Below are 16,851 nucleotides of genomic sequence, written 5' to 3'. Positions count from 1 at the left end.
TGAGTTGGGAATGTTTCTGCCTTATCTACTTTCTAGAAGTTTATATAGAATTGATATTACTTCTTTCATAAGTACTAAATAAAATTCACCAGTGAAGCCAGTTTCTTTTAATAGATATGGGGCTCTGAGGTTATCTGTTTCTTGTTGGTATTCTTGTATCTTTTAAGGAATTTGTCCCTTTCATCTGAGTTGTGGAATATATCAGTGTAAATTTTCAGTATTTCCTTACTCCCCTTTAATGTCTACAGGATTTGTATTTATGTTCCTGCTTTTGTTTCTTACCTATGTTTTTCCTTATCAGTCTGGCTGGAGGTTTATCAATTTTATTGTTTCAAAGATTTGGCTTTGGTTTCATGGATTTTTCAGTATTGTTTTTCTCTTTTCTGTTGTATTAATTTTGGATTTCATCTTTATTATTTCCTTTCTGTTTATTTTGGGTTTAATTTGCTAATTTCCTAGTTTTTTAACGTGGAAGCTTAGTTTTATTGCTTTGAAGATGCATTTAATACTATAAGTTTCTCTCTAATTACCACTTTAGTTATATCCCATAGTATTTAGTGGGGTTTTTATAATTTTTTTTTAATTTTAATTTTTTTTTACTATTTTTTAAAGGTTTTATTTATTTATTTATTTGAGAGAGAGAATGAGAGAGAAAGAGAGACCATGAGGTGGGGAGGGTCAGAGGGAGAAGCAGACTCCCTGCTCAGCAGGGAGCCTGGTATAGGACTCCATCCAGGGACTCCAGGATCATGACCTGAGCTGAAGGCAGTTGCTTAACCAACTGAGCCACCCAGGTGCCCTATATCCCATAGTATTTAATATGTTGAATTTTCACTTTCATTTGGTTCACAATATTTTCTAATTTTCTTTGTGATTTCTTTTTTGATCCATGTGTTGTTTAGTGATCCATTGTTTAATTTCCAAACTTTTTGAGATTTTCTATTAGATTAATTTTAGATAAATTCTTTGTCATCCTAGAGCATACTTTATATGATTTCAGTCCTTTAAAGTTTATTGAAACCTGTTTTATGGCCCAGAATAACATTTATCTTGGTGAATGTTATGTACTTGAAAAGAATGTGTTCCCTGTTGGGTAGAGTGTTCTATAAATGTCAATTAGGTTAAGTTGGCTGATAGTGTTATTCATGTCCACCATATCTTTACTCTTTTCTGTCTGCTTGTTCTATGTATAACTAAGAGAGGAGTGTTGAAGTGTCCAAATATAAATTTGAATTTGTCTGTTTCTCCTTTGAGTTCTGTCATTGTTTTTTTCCCCCCAGATGTATTTTGAGGCTCTGTTAGACAAGGGCAAATATATTTAAGATTGTTACATTCTTTTGATAAATTGATCCCTTCATTATTATGAAATACCTTACTTGATCTCTGATAACATTCCTTGCTCTAGAATCTACTTTGTCTAAGATTAATACTGATTTTCTTTGATTTTTAGATTTCCTTTGATTAGTCATTTACAGTATATATCTTTTTCTGTCCTTTTACTCTTAACCAGTGTGTCTTCGTGTCCAAAGTGGGTTTCTTTTAGATAGCATATAGTTATCCAGTGTCACAATTTCTGATTTTTAAGTGGAGAATTTTGACTACCTATATTTAATTAATTACTAATATGTTTCATTTTAAATATACCATCTTACTGCTTTTTATTTGTCGCATCTGCTCTTTGTTGCCTTTTCACTCTTTTCTTGCCTTTTTTGGGATTCATTGAGTTTTTCGGTGAATCCATTTTCATCTTTACTATTGGCTTGTTAGACTTCATTTGCTTAATTTCTTTTTCTCATGGTTTGTTGTAGGGTTTACAGTTTGTATATTTAACTCGTCATAGCCTTTCTCAAACTAGTAAGATACTGCTTTATGTATGTGGGAAGAAAGACCACAAATCTGTGTACTTGTGCTTCCCTCCTCCCATCCTTAGTGCTATTGTTGTCTCACATTTTATTTTTACAAAGGCTATGATATAGTTACTGTTTTTGCTTTAATCAATCACATGTATATGTGTATATATATTACTTCAGAAGTTGTTTATTGGGTTTTTAAAAATTTTATGTGTTAAAATACACACAACATCACATTTACCATATTAACTATTTTTGAGTATACAGTGCAATAGTGTTAAGCATATTCACATAGTTGTTCAACCAGCCTTGAGCACTTTTTTGTATTCACTAAACAACTCCTCATTTCCCCTGGAGGGAGAAGGAACAACCATTCTGCTTTCTGTTTCTGTGAATTTGAATACTCTAGAGACCTCATGTAAGCAAACTCATAAAGTACTTGTCTTTTTGTGACTGACTTATTTCACTTAGTAATGTCGAGGTTCATCTGTGTCTTAGAGGTTCATCTGTGTCTTAGCGTGTAGAAGAATATCCTTCCTTTTTAGGGCTAAATAATACTCCATTTCATGTTTATGCCATATTTTATTTAGTAGTTGTTCTTTCAGTGGACACTGGAGTTGCTTTCACTTTTTGGCTATTGTGAATAATGCTGCCATATGCACATAAATGTACAAGTATCTCCCTGAGACCCTTTTAATTCTTATGGTTGTGTACCCCAAAGTGGTCTTGCTGACTCATATGGTAATTCTATTTTTGATTTGTTGAGGAAGCACCATTTAGTTTTCCATAGCAACTACACCATTTTACATCCCCACTAGCAATCTACAAGTGTTCCAGTTTCTTTACATCCTTGTTATTTTCTGTTGTTGTGATAGTAGTCATTCTGTTAGGTGTGAGGTGATATCTCATTGGTTTTGATTTTCATTTACCTATTGATTAGTGATGCTTAGTATCTCATGATCTTTTTGGCCATTAGTATATCTTCTTGGAGAAGTGTCTATTCAAATGGTTCTTTGCCCATTTTGAATCAGGTTGTTCATTCTTTTGTTGTTAAATTGTAGGAATTTTTTATGTATTCTGGATTTTAATCCCTTATCGGATAATGTGATTTGCAAATATTTTCTCCCATTTCACAGGTTGCCTTTTCACTCTGTTGATTATATTTTTTGATGCATAGGAGTTTTTAAATTTGATGTAGTCTAATTTATCTATTTTTACTTTTGTTGCCTATGCTTTTGGGATGATATGTAAGAAATCATTGTCAAGTGGAGGGTCACCAAACTTTTCTTTTACGTTTTTTTCTAAGAACTTTACAGTTTTAGCTCTTATGTTCAGATCTTTGCTCCATTTTGAGTTGATTTTTATATATGATATATGGTAAGGGTCCAACTACATTCTTTTGCATGTGAATATCCATTTTTCCCAGCACCATTTGTGGAGAAGATTGTCCTTTCCCGCATCAAATGATTTTGGCACCTTTGTCAAAAGTCATTTGGCCATATATGTGAGGGTTTATTTCTGGGCCTTCTACTCCATTGGTCTGTCTGTATGCCAGCACTACATTGTTTTGATTACTATAGCTATGTAGGAAGTGTTGAAATCAGGAAGGGTGAGCCCTCCAGTGTTGTTGTTTTTCCAAATTGTTTTGGCTATTTGGGGGCCCTTGAGATTTCACATGAATTTTAGGATTTTTTTTTTTTTTTTTAATGCTGTTGGGATTTTGGTGGGGATTACCATGAATTTGTAGATTGGTCTGGGTAGTATTGATGTAGTAACAATAGTAGGTCTTGCAGTCCATGAACACAGGATAGCTTTCCATTTATTTTTGGCTTGTTTAATTTCATTCAGCAGCATTTTGTGCTTCTCAGGTAGTCAATCATATTTTAAAAAATTATAAAATGGGAAAAATTATTTTATAAATACCCTAATTTTTACCATTTTTCTCTTCATTAATCTGCATTCCCTCATTAGATCTGAGTTTACTTCCGGTTTTATTTTTCTTTTGTCTGAGGAACTTTAACATTTCTTGTAGTAAAGGTCTGAGAACTTGCCCAATGCAGAGTCCTGGGAGCCAGGTGAAAGAAGTATATCAAGAAGGAGGAAATGCTCAACCTTACTGATATGTCCATAAATGTGAGCATTAAGAACTGGCTATTGGAGTTAATTTGTAATATGATGCCTGTTTTAATGAAAAGAAGTGATTAGACAAAGGGAATGAAACTCTGTTCAGACATCCGTTGACTAAATGCGCATTCTCATGGATCCAGCAATTCTAGGAATTTGATCAAAAGAGGTAATTACTTAATGTAGGCATGAAGGTTTCTTTGCAGTGGTATGTAAAATAATAAAAAGTTTAATGTCCATTACTTCTTGTGTTGAGTAAGTAAATTATGAGATGAAACAAACTGTCTCCATTTAAAATGAAAATGTGGGTCGTCAGTAACCTAACGTGCATGACACATGGAAGAAGCAGTGATTCAAGAGCATGTTTCAAACAATTTTAATTTATACACATGTAGTTTTCAGTCTGTGTACCAAAATGCAAATGATGGTTGTCTTTGGGCCGTACTTTGGTTGATTTTTTATTTTTTAATGTGATTTGGATATTTTCTTTTGTGAAGTGCCTATACAAATGTTTTACCCACTTTTTGGTTGGGTGTATGTGTGTGTGTTTTCCTTATTGATTTGAAGTGTGTGTGTTTGTTTTTTTTTCTCCTTAATGTTCGATGTATTACCAGTCTTTGTCTGTGGATTGCCTTTTTTTCTTTTAAATTTAATTCTTTTAAGAAATTGAGAGCTATTTTGCATATCATAAATTCAGCTATTTCAGTAGTATGCAGTTTAGTGTTGCACCATCAACATAAGTCAGTTTTCGAACATTTTAACCACCTTTTCAGTCTCTTAATAATGCTTTAATTGAACAGAAACTCTTTTATTTTAATACAGTTTATCATATTTTTCTTTCTGATTAGTAGTTATATCCTGTTTAAGAAAGCTTTGCCTATTCCAGGATTATGTCCTATGGTTTCTTCTAAAAGCTTTATTATTTTACCATTACATTCAGATCTGCAATCTATCTAGAATGGATTTTTTTCCCCCCTCAGTGAGAGAGTAGGGCCGTGATTTGCAGTGAGGTGAAGTCATAATGTGGGATCTGAGTTTGGATGCTATTTTGTTCTGTTGATCAGTTTGTCTGCCTTTGTCTCTATATAGCACTATTTTAGTTACTATAGCTATATAATAGATCTTGATATCGCATAGTGTAAATTCTCCAGCTTAGTCCTTCCACATTGCCTTGTTTTTTTGTATTTCTGTATGAATTTTAAAATCAGCTCAATTTTTGGGAGAGGGAAAAATGCCTGCTGGGATTTTGACTAGCATTGTGTTGAATTCATTATCTCTTACTCTTTCAAGTTTTCGGTGGGTTTAGTTTTCTTTCTCCAGTTTTCTAGAAAACAGTATAATCTCTAACTGCTCAGTAAGTGGTTAACTACTATTCTTATAAATGTAATTCATTGCTTTGTAATTTCTTCAGGTAGGTTTTATGTTTGAATCTTAGATGAGTCTGCCAAGTTATACTTAAACAGTAATATACGAAATGATTGTGATGCAGTGTGGTATCTGTCAGCTTTGGCTGACATCACTGATAGATGCTTTCATGTTTTTTTAAAAAAAATGATTAATAGTGGAAGCAATAAAAAGGTTTTTCTGGTTTATATCGCCCTCCCCACTGCCCCAAGCAGTGATGTAGGTGCTTAGCACATGTTATTTCTGCAGCATGCAGTGTTATCCCTGCCCTATGAAAGAGGAAACTGAATCCGAGAGAGAGAAGTCAAGTAACTTACAGGAAGTCAGATAGTCTGTCATTGTCAGAGTGCAGAGTTTGCAGTGGGGGCACTGGGTCTCTCCAGGCCTGCTCTTTACACTTCAGCTGACTGACTCCCTCTGTGATGCCGTGACTCAGTGTCTTTTGACCATTCTTCTGCTAACTTCTTTCAAAGCACCTTGTTTTTCTGGCTTCCTTTAGTGACTATGAAACATTTTACAAGTTTTACTTTTGTAGTTCTCTTCGAAGTGTTAAAAAGCACCAGGAAGCATTTAAGTGAACATTTTGCCACTCCCATTTGTTTTCACAGGGAGACTCCAGCGGAGTCCAGCCTTTTTAAATAGTCAAATAATTAATGATGTGTTTTTTTTTACTCTAGGTAAGTGAATACTTTAGGGGTGGTAAAGATGACTGCTTTTCTGAAAGTAGATTTTTGTTTCTTAACCGCTTTTTGTGAAGACCAGGAATTGTGTTGCATGTTTTTCCCCCTACATTTTGAATCCTTGCTCATTGTAGACAGTTTGGAAAATATGGGAAAGGAGTAAGCAGAAACAAAATTACTATTTTTGTCATTACAATTCATAGGAAGATTATAATAACTTTAGCTAAGATTCAATCCACAAATATTTATTATACTTCTGTATTTCAGTAGCATGCGAGGAATTATCCTAAGTGGTTAAGAGTACAGAATGAATAACAGAGCCAAACATTTCTGCCCTTTGGAGGTTAAATTTGACTAAGGGAGCCCTTATAAGTGCCAGGATTCTCTTTTAAATTTTCCCACTCTGTCAGGGAAGCCTGTTTCCGCTTCAGTTTTCTGGATGAGGAAGCAGGCGTAGAGAGGTTGAATGACATGCAGCGGGATCTGACTCCTGCCTCAACTTTCAGGAACTAGTTTCTGTTTCCTTAGCCTAGAGCATACGTATCTGGGGTCTTGACATGGAGTGTTTACTTTTTTAAGTTTAATTTTAAAAATCACTGTTCCTTACTATTAAAAAGAGATGTGCCTTTTAAGCAAATAGAAAATAAAATATACAGAGATAATATTGTTAGCATTTTAACACACCTTTTTTAGATACTGTTCTAAATAAATAGTTTAACAGATTAAGTTTTATTCATAAGGATGGAATCATACAGACGTATTTTGAACCCCCCCTTTTTTAAATTTAAAATATACTTTAGACCTTCTTTCATGTCATATTCTTCTAAGATAGTTTTCCCTTAACTTTAGACAGGTGAGTATAACCTTCACAGGTTTTGACAGATCTGCATATCGTTTTTCCTTTTATCTGCTGCACATGTTTAAAAAATCTGCTTTCTTTTAAAGAATTAGAAAAGGGGACTGTATGACTGCATGACTGAAAAGTCAAAGGCACTTGCTGAGACTATATGAAATTCTAGCCAGATACTGTTGGTTTCAGTAAACTGAACAGGAGGCCAGCTTCTTTTGTTAAAAACAGACAGTTGAAAGTATTAAAGAGATGTAAAAATATCTTTTGGTATAATTAGAAGTATCGAAGAAAGCTGAGAAGGTGGTAACTCTTGCAGTATGGGATTCATTGTACTTTAATACCTTAACCAGGGGTTTTCAGTGTTTTTAAGTATTTTCACAGCAAGAAATAAAATTTATGTTTAGAAGAACAACAGAAATTTACATTTAGATCTAGTACATGTGAGCACGTGTTGGTGTGTGTAATTTTTATATATATACACACACATGTATTTATGTGTATGTTTTATATATGTATGTGTGTGTGTAGAACATAACATACACTCCTACAATTACCCCAATGTATACTGTATTCCATTGTGAAATATAAGACAGATGGAGATGCCTGGGTGGCTCAGTCAGTTGAGTGTCTGACTCTTGATTTTGGCTCAGGTCGTGATCTCGGGTTCATGAGATCCAGTCCTACGTCAGGCTCTGTGCTTGACTTGACTGCTTAACGGAATCTGCTTGAGATTCTCTCCCTCTCCCCCTGTCTCCCCACTCATACTTGTGCTCTCTTTCTCTCTCAAATACAGAAATAAAATAAATAAATCTTGAGGAAAAAAGAAATCTAAGCATGGATTGTAAGATATGTCATTATTTTACATAGCAGTCAGAAAAAATCCTACCATTTTTAATTGTAAGATGCCATTGATTATAAGAAATATCTCAATTTCAGAGATTAATATGTGAAAAATATGTGTTAGAATTGATGACATAGAGGATGTGCACTGTGTTCTTTTCTATTTCATTTTTTATTTTTATTTTATTTTATTTTATTTTTTTTATAGATTTTATTTATTTATTTGACAGAGAGAGAGACAGCCAGCGAGAGAGGGAACACAAGCAGGGGGAGTGGGAGAGGAAGAAGCAGGCTCTTAGCGGAGGAGCCCGATGAGGGGCTCGATCCCATAACGCCGGGATCATGCCCTGAGCCGAAGCCAGATGCTTAACGACTGAGCCACCCAGGCGCCCCTATTTCATTTTTTTTTAAAAATGCTGGTTATCCATTAAATTGATATTGTAAACCACAGCGGGTTGCAAACTGCAATTTGAAAAGCATAATGAATCCTGACTCCTCTACTTTCCATAAAGATTAGTAAAGATGAATTTTAGATATACGTGTAAAAGGTAAAGTAAAAACTTATACGCTACTACATGGGAGATAATCTTTATGACTTTAGGAGAAGAAATATTTCTTAAGCAGGACATAGAAATCACAAATTATAATAAAGGAAACAACGGATAAATTATACTTCATTAAAATTACTTCTCTTTATCAAAAGACGCCATTAAAAGAATAAAAAGTTAAACTCCAGATTAAAAGAAGACCTTTGCAATAAACATGTTTGAAAAAGGACTGTATTCTAGAATATATAAAGAATTTATAAATATCATTAAGAAAAGACTAATTAAAAAATAGTCAAAAGCTTTTTTTTTTTTTTTTTAAGATTTTATTTATTTATTTGACAGAGATAGAGACAGCCAGCGAGAGAGGGAACACAAGCAGGCGGAGTGGGAGAGGAAGAAGCAGGCTCTCAGCGGAGGAGCCTGATGTGGGGCTTGATCCCGGAACGCCGGGATCACGCCCTGAGCCGAAGGCAGGCGCTTAACCGCTGTGCCACCCAGGCGCCCCCAAAAGCTTTTTTTTAATTTGCTTTTATTTTATGCCATATTTATTCCTGAGCCATAAGTTTTTGTTTCTTCAGTTTATTTTGGGATATCTTTTTCTTCTGTGCAACCTGCCTCTTCTGATTTAGGAACAGTTTGCTTCTTTTCAGTAAAGATTATCTCAATGTGGCAGGGAGAGTTCATGCGTGGATTAATCTAACCATGAGCTCTGTAAATTCTGCGCCACATCTTGGGGGCTTTGTTTACCTGGATGTGCTCAATGACCAGAGAATGTACACCTGAACCCTTTAGTTCGGCGTTACTTTCTGCGTTTTTAAGCACGTGCGGTAAAAATTCAGTACTCTTTTGGGCCACCAGCCCTATGTCTAGCCCCACTGTTTGGCCTGGGCGCACTGAACAATTCTGCGCTACCACTGTAGCGATGGAGTGGCACATGCTTCTGTCGAGTTCATCCTTCCAATACTTGGGGGCTTTTTAGTGGATATGCATACCTTTGATGGCCTGGGCAGTTTCACAGGTCTTTTTAAAGTGAACTTGAAGATATAAATCTCTTGATTTGCATGGTTTTGTTGGGTTTTCTGGGGCAAGTGAATAGTGAACCATTTTTAGAGATCAGCTTAGCCCACTTATGGAGAGAGCTGGTCCAAAGCTTTAAAGTGTCACTTTACAAAAGAAGATATCCGAATGACTGATGAATTTGTGAAAAGGTGTTCAACATCATTAGTCATCGGGAAAATGGAGATAAAACCAGAGAGAGGTATACTACTGTACAACCAACAGAATGTTAAAAGTAAGCAATAACAACAACAAACAGAAAACCAAACAAAAAAAGACACCCCATACCTGGTAAAGAACAACTAGAACTCACATACACTGCCTGGTAGTGATTATTAGATAGAATTACTTTGGAAAAGTTGGTAGTGTATGTACTTTATGACCTAGCCATTCACCCCTGCTATAGACCCAGCAGAAATATATACCCATGTACACCAACAGACATGGCAGAATTATTTTCAATGCCAAAAGTATAAGTGTTCATTAGCAGTAAAATGAATAAATAATTTTTGAAATAATATATAGCAATTCTTGAAAAAGAATGAACTGCTGCTGAATTTAAGAATCTCTCAAATCATAATGTCAAGCAAAAGAGTATATATGATATGAATCTGTTTATTTAAAGTTCAAAAATGAATCTATGACTCTATGGTGATATTTAAAAAATAGTGGTTACTTTTGGGCATTAATGACTGAGTGGTAATATGAGGGAAGCGATATGAGAGAAATATTTGGGGCCCTCATGATGTTCTTTATGTTGGTCTGAGTACTAGTTACACTTGAGAATTAAGCCCTTTATTATATTGTACTTCTGTAGAAATGTTTTTTAAAAGAACTAAAAATTTCTCCTGTCATATTTTTAAATGTCTGTACTGTTGGATATTACATCGTTTTCTGTTTTCCCATGTTATAAATTATTGTAGCTACTATGCTATATAGATCTATAATTCCTTAGAATAAGTTGCTATAAGTTAAATTATGTCCAGTGTTATGTAGTACTTTTTGAAGTTACATATTGATAAATATTCTCTGAAAAGTAACAATTTATAATCTTAACCAGAGAGCCCAATTCCTATACAGTATATAGAAATAAAAGTTGCTTATTTTGGTAGGTGAAAAATTGCATCTCTTTTTTTTATGTGTTCATTTTTAATGGCCATTTAAATTTCTTGTTAAGAAATATCTGTACTTTCTCTTTGCTTATTTGCCTATTAAGAAATTAGTTTTGGGGGGCGCCTGGGTGGCACAGCGGTTGGGCGTCTGCCTTCGGCTCAGGGCGTGATCCCGGCGTGATGGGATCGAGCCCCACATCAGGCTCTTCCGCTATGAGCCTGCTTCTTCCTCTCCCACTCCCCCTGCTTGTGTTCCCTCTCTTGCTGGCTGTCTCTCTCTCTGTCAAATAAATAAATAAAATCTTAAAAAAAAAAAAAGAAATTAGTTTTGGTTTCCCTGTTTATTAGAAATCTTTATATAGGAAGTTATTTATCATACGTTGTAATATTCCCCCAGTGTATTTGTTTTTAAACTTTATTGATTGTGAGCATTTGTGAGTTTGAATTTTTAAAATCTAATCAAATCTACATTTATTTCTGTGTTTGGTATCATGTTTAGACAGCCTTTCCCCTGTTCCATAAATTTTTAAAAACTCCTGTATGGTTGCTTATAGTAATTTTATGGTTGTAGTTTTTCACACTTGATTCTTTTTATCCATAGTATATATTGGAATGTAATATGAGGTAGCATTTTAGCTTTTATTTTTAATACTTTCTTAAAAAATTATCCTTTCTCACCAATTCAAAGCTCTAACTTTATCATATACAAATTTGTAAGTATAAGTGAATCTGTTTCTGGACTTTCTATTTTGTTTAATTGATCTTGGCTTTGCCAAGTAGTGCTTTAATTATTGTAGCTTAAAAATATTTTTAGTATCTAATAATATAAGCATTCTCCTCTTTTAAAAAATAATTGGTGGTGAAAAAAGGAAGAAAAATTTTACCCTGTATTCATTTTTCCAGACACTTCAGTGTGATCTTGTCATGTGATGTCAGTAACAGCCAAATACCTAGTTAAGACATTTGAATGGAACTGCGAGTTAGATAAACTGGAACAAAACTTACTACATTATAGAAATCATGCAGCAGTGGTTTCAGACAAACTCCCAGGGAATTTACATTTTTAATTAATTTTTATTTTAATTATATTGTAGAAAGAAAACAACTGGTTTGTTCTTATATTTTGATATTTGTGTGGAGGGACAAGAAGGTTTTTGATTGAGCTGTGTTTAATGGTGGCTAGAGTTCTTGTTTTTAAAAAGTCGTGTATGCATTGATGTGTTCGTGGCTCTCTTCCTTCTGAGTTTTAAGATTAGTGTGAGAGAAGGGACTGCTTTTTTGGACAAGCTTGTCTCTTCTTTTTCCAAATGAATGTTTCTGCCTCTTCAGTGATCTCATTTCTCAGCAATGTGTTGGTAAGATTTAGGTTTAAGGGGGGAGCATTTTAGGCTAGATTAGGGGTTAACAATAACAACACAAAGGCGTTTGGTTTGTTTGTGCCAGTCATTATTCTGTGTATCTTTGGAATTTATGGTACATGGTAACTGGTAAACTAGATGTCGATATTTCTACTTGGCTATTTCAGATTTTGTCTGTGGCCCAGGATGCTCTATCAGTTTTGGGTTTTTGTTTTTTTAATGTCCCGTGGAAAGTCAAGTGTTCTTTCTCTTCTTTTGTTTGGTCTCCTTGATCTGTCAAAGACAAAAGGGTGTTTTAAAGATTAAAAAAAAAATTGTAACTTTTTCCCTTGATGTAGTTTGTGGAATTTTATGGTCAGTATGTAAAAATTCACATTAACCTCTTCATAAATTATGCCTTTTAAGAGATTTTAAAAACTCTTTGTCCCTCAGTGATCTGACTTGGATATTGTTCTCCTTGTGCAATAAAGACTTTTGCTTTCCTTTAATTTGAATTTTCCTGTTCTGTTTTTGGTCATTCCTTTTATTTACCCTTTGTGATTTTTGTTACGCTTACCGTTGTGGGCAGGGGAATGCCCAGATTCAATTTCATTTTATTAAAATTTGCTGGCTGCAGCCCATTAAATTAATTTCATAGGCTGCAACTGGCAGTTGGAAAACACCTGAGATGTGTTTTTCTGTATGGAAAGTACATTGATTTCTGAGTAGAACAGAGCTAGGTCTGAGTCCTGCATATCTCCTTTACTAACTGTGTGACTCTTAATCACTTACTTAATTCTCTGTTCCTCAGCTCTTTTCTGTAAAATTGCAATATATACATTTTATTTTTTTCTGAAAATTAAAAGACAATGTATGAAACAAGCCTAGGTTAGAGACCCAATAAAGTTATAATTAGCTAGGAGCATTTTGCATTATATATCTGTCATGTCTTCAGTCCCCGAATTTTAAAACACTAGACAAAATGGCAGAATGTTTCCATGTTTTCCAGGTCCCTTGTAGGGTTTTTTTTTTGCTTCCTCTCAAGAGCAAAGATTCTTTTTGTATGAAAATCTTAACATTGTATAAGCATTTCTCATCATGAAACTCATAATGCAGGGTTTGCAGCTTTTTTTTTAAGTAGGAAATTTATTCCTCTTATATAACTCTTAAAGTAGAGAATTTTCCAAGTGAAATATATTCTGTGTTACTTGGTGGCACCTACTGGCAAAGATACATCACTGCTTAGAGCATATACTCATGTAGTAAGTAGTCTGGGAACGATGATGGGGAATAGGAGAAGAATATATTGTGTTTACCAAAGTGGTCATTTCCTTTGTCTCCTAGAAGTATTGGTCCAGTAAAGCGGGGAGAGGAAGGACTTAGGCCATGCATTGCCTTAGTCCAGTGTTTGCCAATATGTGCTGAGCTATTGTTAAAATTAGGTATTATTATAAAAGGGAGGTGTCCATGTCCAACAAACTTGGGAAAGCTAGGTTAAACTATCTTAACTTGACTGTTAATTATGAGACATTTCTGAGCCTTTAGTATCTTAGTGAAGTGTATTTTAACCTCGGAGGTAGGAAGGGAGAGTGCTTTTGTAGCATACAGCATTTGTCAAACTTTATTAGACCCAGGGACCCTTTTTTGTCTAAGCATCAAGATATCACCTGGAAATGACCGCTCCGGTAAACGCAATATATTCCTCTCCTATTCCCCATCATCTTTCGCAGACTACTTACTGTATGAGGTGAGTCTCTGAGTAGGTACACTGAGCTCTAAGCAGTGATACTCTTGGGAGATGATTCTCTTAACAGTATAGTTTGAAGCAGCATTTTCCCTTTGGCATCTTCTCTTGAAGGCTTTATAAGAGAAGAAACAAGCATTGGGTTCTTGTAGTATTCGGTAGTTTTGAAATGTCACATATTGGGATGTAGTCTGTTGTGATGGTGTTAGTGCAGTTTCCTTACTTAGGTTGGTGCTACTACGTAGACCACGTCATTTTGCCATTGCAGTCTTTTTAATGCAGAGACATAGGCGTGTATACACACTAACTTTTGTACATGACTTCAAGATATTATAGCCCTTATCCACACCCCCAAGCCATGGGTCTCTAGCAAAGAACTCCTGATACCAAATTTTCCCAAGGATGAATTTAATGGCAAGTGGATCTTATACCAGAATTTCGATATCTACATATTCCGTGAATTACTTGGCCATGGTGATATCAGACTCCATTTGAAAAAAATCGTGTACTGTCACAGGGGCCAAAGGAAAGATGCCTGAAGAGAAAGAAAGGCCTGGCCTTAGGTGGCAGTTCATTAACTACAGCTTCAAACAGGCCCCACACCCTTAGAGCAGTGGCTCTTAAGAGGAAGAGGCAATGTTGCTGCTGCCCCCTTCCGCTTTCTGGCATCTAGCATGTAGAGGCCTGGGAAGCTGTTAACATCTTACAGTGCACATGACAGCTCCCCCAAAACACAGAATTATCCGACCCAAAATGTCAGTAGTCCTAAGGTTGATAAGCCTTAAAGTCTACCTGCTTCTTCCTTGATTGTGTCTTTCATTGGAAGTAGAATAGGAAGGTCTGCGTTTTTATTTACATGTAATGTTGCTTGGTAAATGTAGAAAGAAAGAGATGGTGATGAGAAGGGTAGGAAGTGAATAAGTCAGGTTGGTATTTCAAAGAACTTTCCTTTCCCAGAAGTGTTGGAGACTTAATGAGGGTTTCACCTTTCAGATTGGCTTAACTCATGGTTTCATCTGAGAGTGTGGATGTAGGAAAACACCTTCCCTTTCTTTTGGCAGACTCATGGTTTTTTTTCTTACCTCACCCTTGAACCTGTAACCCTGTGTCTATTTTAATCTTTAAGGAGTAACAGTCAAAGTGATTAAGAAAAATTGTGGCTCTTATTAGAGAATTTTCTGTTCATGCCATTCCTCCTTATCCTCACAGCCCCATGTTGTAGGCTGAGAAAGATGGGGAATAGGAGAGGATTATATTATACTTAGCAGAAGTGGGTATTTCCTTGATCTGTCAGAAATATTTGTCCAGTGAAGTGAGAGGAGGAAGGGGTTATGCCATGCTTAGTGTCCTAGTCCAGTGTTTGCCAATATGTGCTGAACTGTTATTAAGAGATAGAAAAGGGAGATGTCCATGTCCAACAAACTTGGGAAAGCTGGATTAAACTAATTTAGCATGATTTAATTATAGAACATTACAGAGCCTTTAGTATCTTAATGAGATATATTGTAACTGTGTGGCGTGAAAGAGAGAGAGGAAGGGAGAGGGGAAAAAAAGAGGGGGTGAGGTTGGGAGGAGAGAGCATGCACAGGAACATACAGCATTTGTCACACTTAATTAGACCCTGGGACCCTTTTCACTCTGAGCATCTCTTGTGTCACCTGGAATACTCCTTGGAAATGACCCTCTGATCAGTGTAGCTTGAGAGCAGCATTTTCCCTTTGGCATCTCCTCCTGAAGGCTTTATAAGAAAAGTTGAAAAGGTATGTATGATGGGGGAGCTATTCCAGCCACCCCAGGGCTTTATTAAATACAGTTTTATTAAATTGTATATCTTTATTCACTTTTCTCAGGCCTTAAGAGAATAGTTGTTGTTTTTATCAGAGGGGTTGTTTCTTTCTCAACTGTATAAATAAACACCATTTCTCTGTTTTGGAATGAATGAAAGGAAGAATTAAACTGTAAAGAAGGTTGTTTCTTATGTAGTCTGTGGGGACTTCTGACTTTTATTTCCTCCCTGAGTGAGGAAAGTATTTAGGTAGCTTAGGTCAGAATAGCTCTAGTGGGTTCAGACTCCTGTATAACAAAAGTTTTTAGTTTAAAACACTACATTTATGCATCCCTCATACATTTCTTGCGGTGCCTGAAGATGGGGGCAGGGACTTCCCATCTTTCTTCTACTGTCTGTACTTAACTTTTCATATTTCCAGTCATGCTTTCTTCTTCTTCTTCTTTTTTTTTTTTAAAGATTTTTATTTATTTATTCGACAGAGTTAGAGACAGCCAGCGAGAGAGGGAACACAAGCAGGGGGAGTGGGAGAGGAAGAAGCAGGCTCATTGTGGAAGAGCCTGATGTGGGGCTCGATCCCATCACGCCGGGATCACGCCCTGAGCCGAAGGCAGATGCCCAACCGCTGTGCCACCCAGGCGCCCCCATGCTTTCTTCTTGTCACTGTCTTAGAACCCAGGACATTGTGACCTTGCAAACCAGTTGGACCCAGAAGATGATGTTCCCCTTTTATTCACTCCCCTGCCAGCTTTATTAATCCCAAGCCCTTCTAGATCGTGGTTAAAGGAAAATTATATGGAGAGAGAAATACTACTTTTGTTTTTCTGTTCTCCATCCTCTTCTTCCCATTCAGGATCATTTATCTGTCTCCACTCTAGACCTGTTTTGACCCCTTGGACACATTGCCTTCCTCTCTAGCTCGTGGTTGGCTTTCTTATATAGGGAGCCTGGCCCTTTTGCCCCTTTCACCCATTGCAGACCTTGGCGCTGTGGGGCTTATAAGATTTTATTGAGGGAGCCAGTGGATTTTCGCTATATGCAGCCATCTGGAGCTATTCTCTCAAAGTCTGAGGTTAGAAAAGTATGAAAAGATAGCATTTGGGGGAAAGTAGCATCTTCAAAGCAGGGCATGAACAGATTTTTTTGAATACCAGTTACACACCAAGCACTGTGCTGGGGAATCTGAATCCCCACAACACTTTTATATGGTTTTTATCTGTCCGTGGGAAAAACAAGTTGCTCAAGATCACACACATACACACACACACACACACACACACACACACACGATGAGTGGCCAGATTGGAATTCCAACTTCTCTCTGGTTTCAAGGCTTTTGACTTCTGTACTGCATCATACTGTATCCTTCATCAGAGCTAGCTATGTGACCTACAGAGCACTAGTGTTCAGTGGGTTTCTTCTGTGATTACCCACTTTGGGTTTTTCAGACAAATTGTTTGAGAATACTGTATGGGTCCAAACATTTTACAAATTGAAGAAAATAAAGGAAAAATGGAAAT

General features: G+C 36.0%; 1 protein-coding gene across 5 annotated transcripts in view; it reads left to right on the top strand.

Moving 5' to 3' along the window:
• Positions 1-16,851, top strand: part of FBXW11 (F-box and WD repeat domain containing 11) — a 121,788-nt gene that overhangs the window by 61,195 nt on the left and 43,742 nt on the right. The window lies entirely within an intron of this gene.

Source organism: Ursus arctos, unplaced genomic scaffold, assembly GCF_023065955.2.
Source record: "Ursus arctos isolate Adak ecotype North America unplaced genomic scaffold, UrsArc2.0 scaffold_15, whole genome shotgun sequence".
NCBI lineage: Eukaryota > Metazoa > Chordata > Mammalia > Carnivora > Ursidae > Ursus > Ursus arctos.
This window is presented reverse-complemented; position numbering and strand designations above follow the sequence as displayed.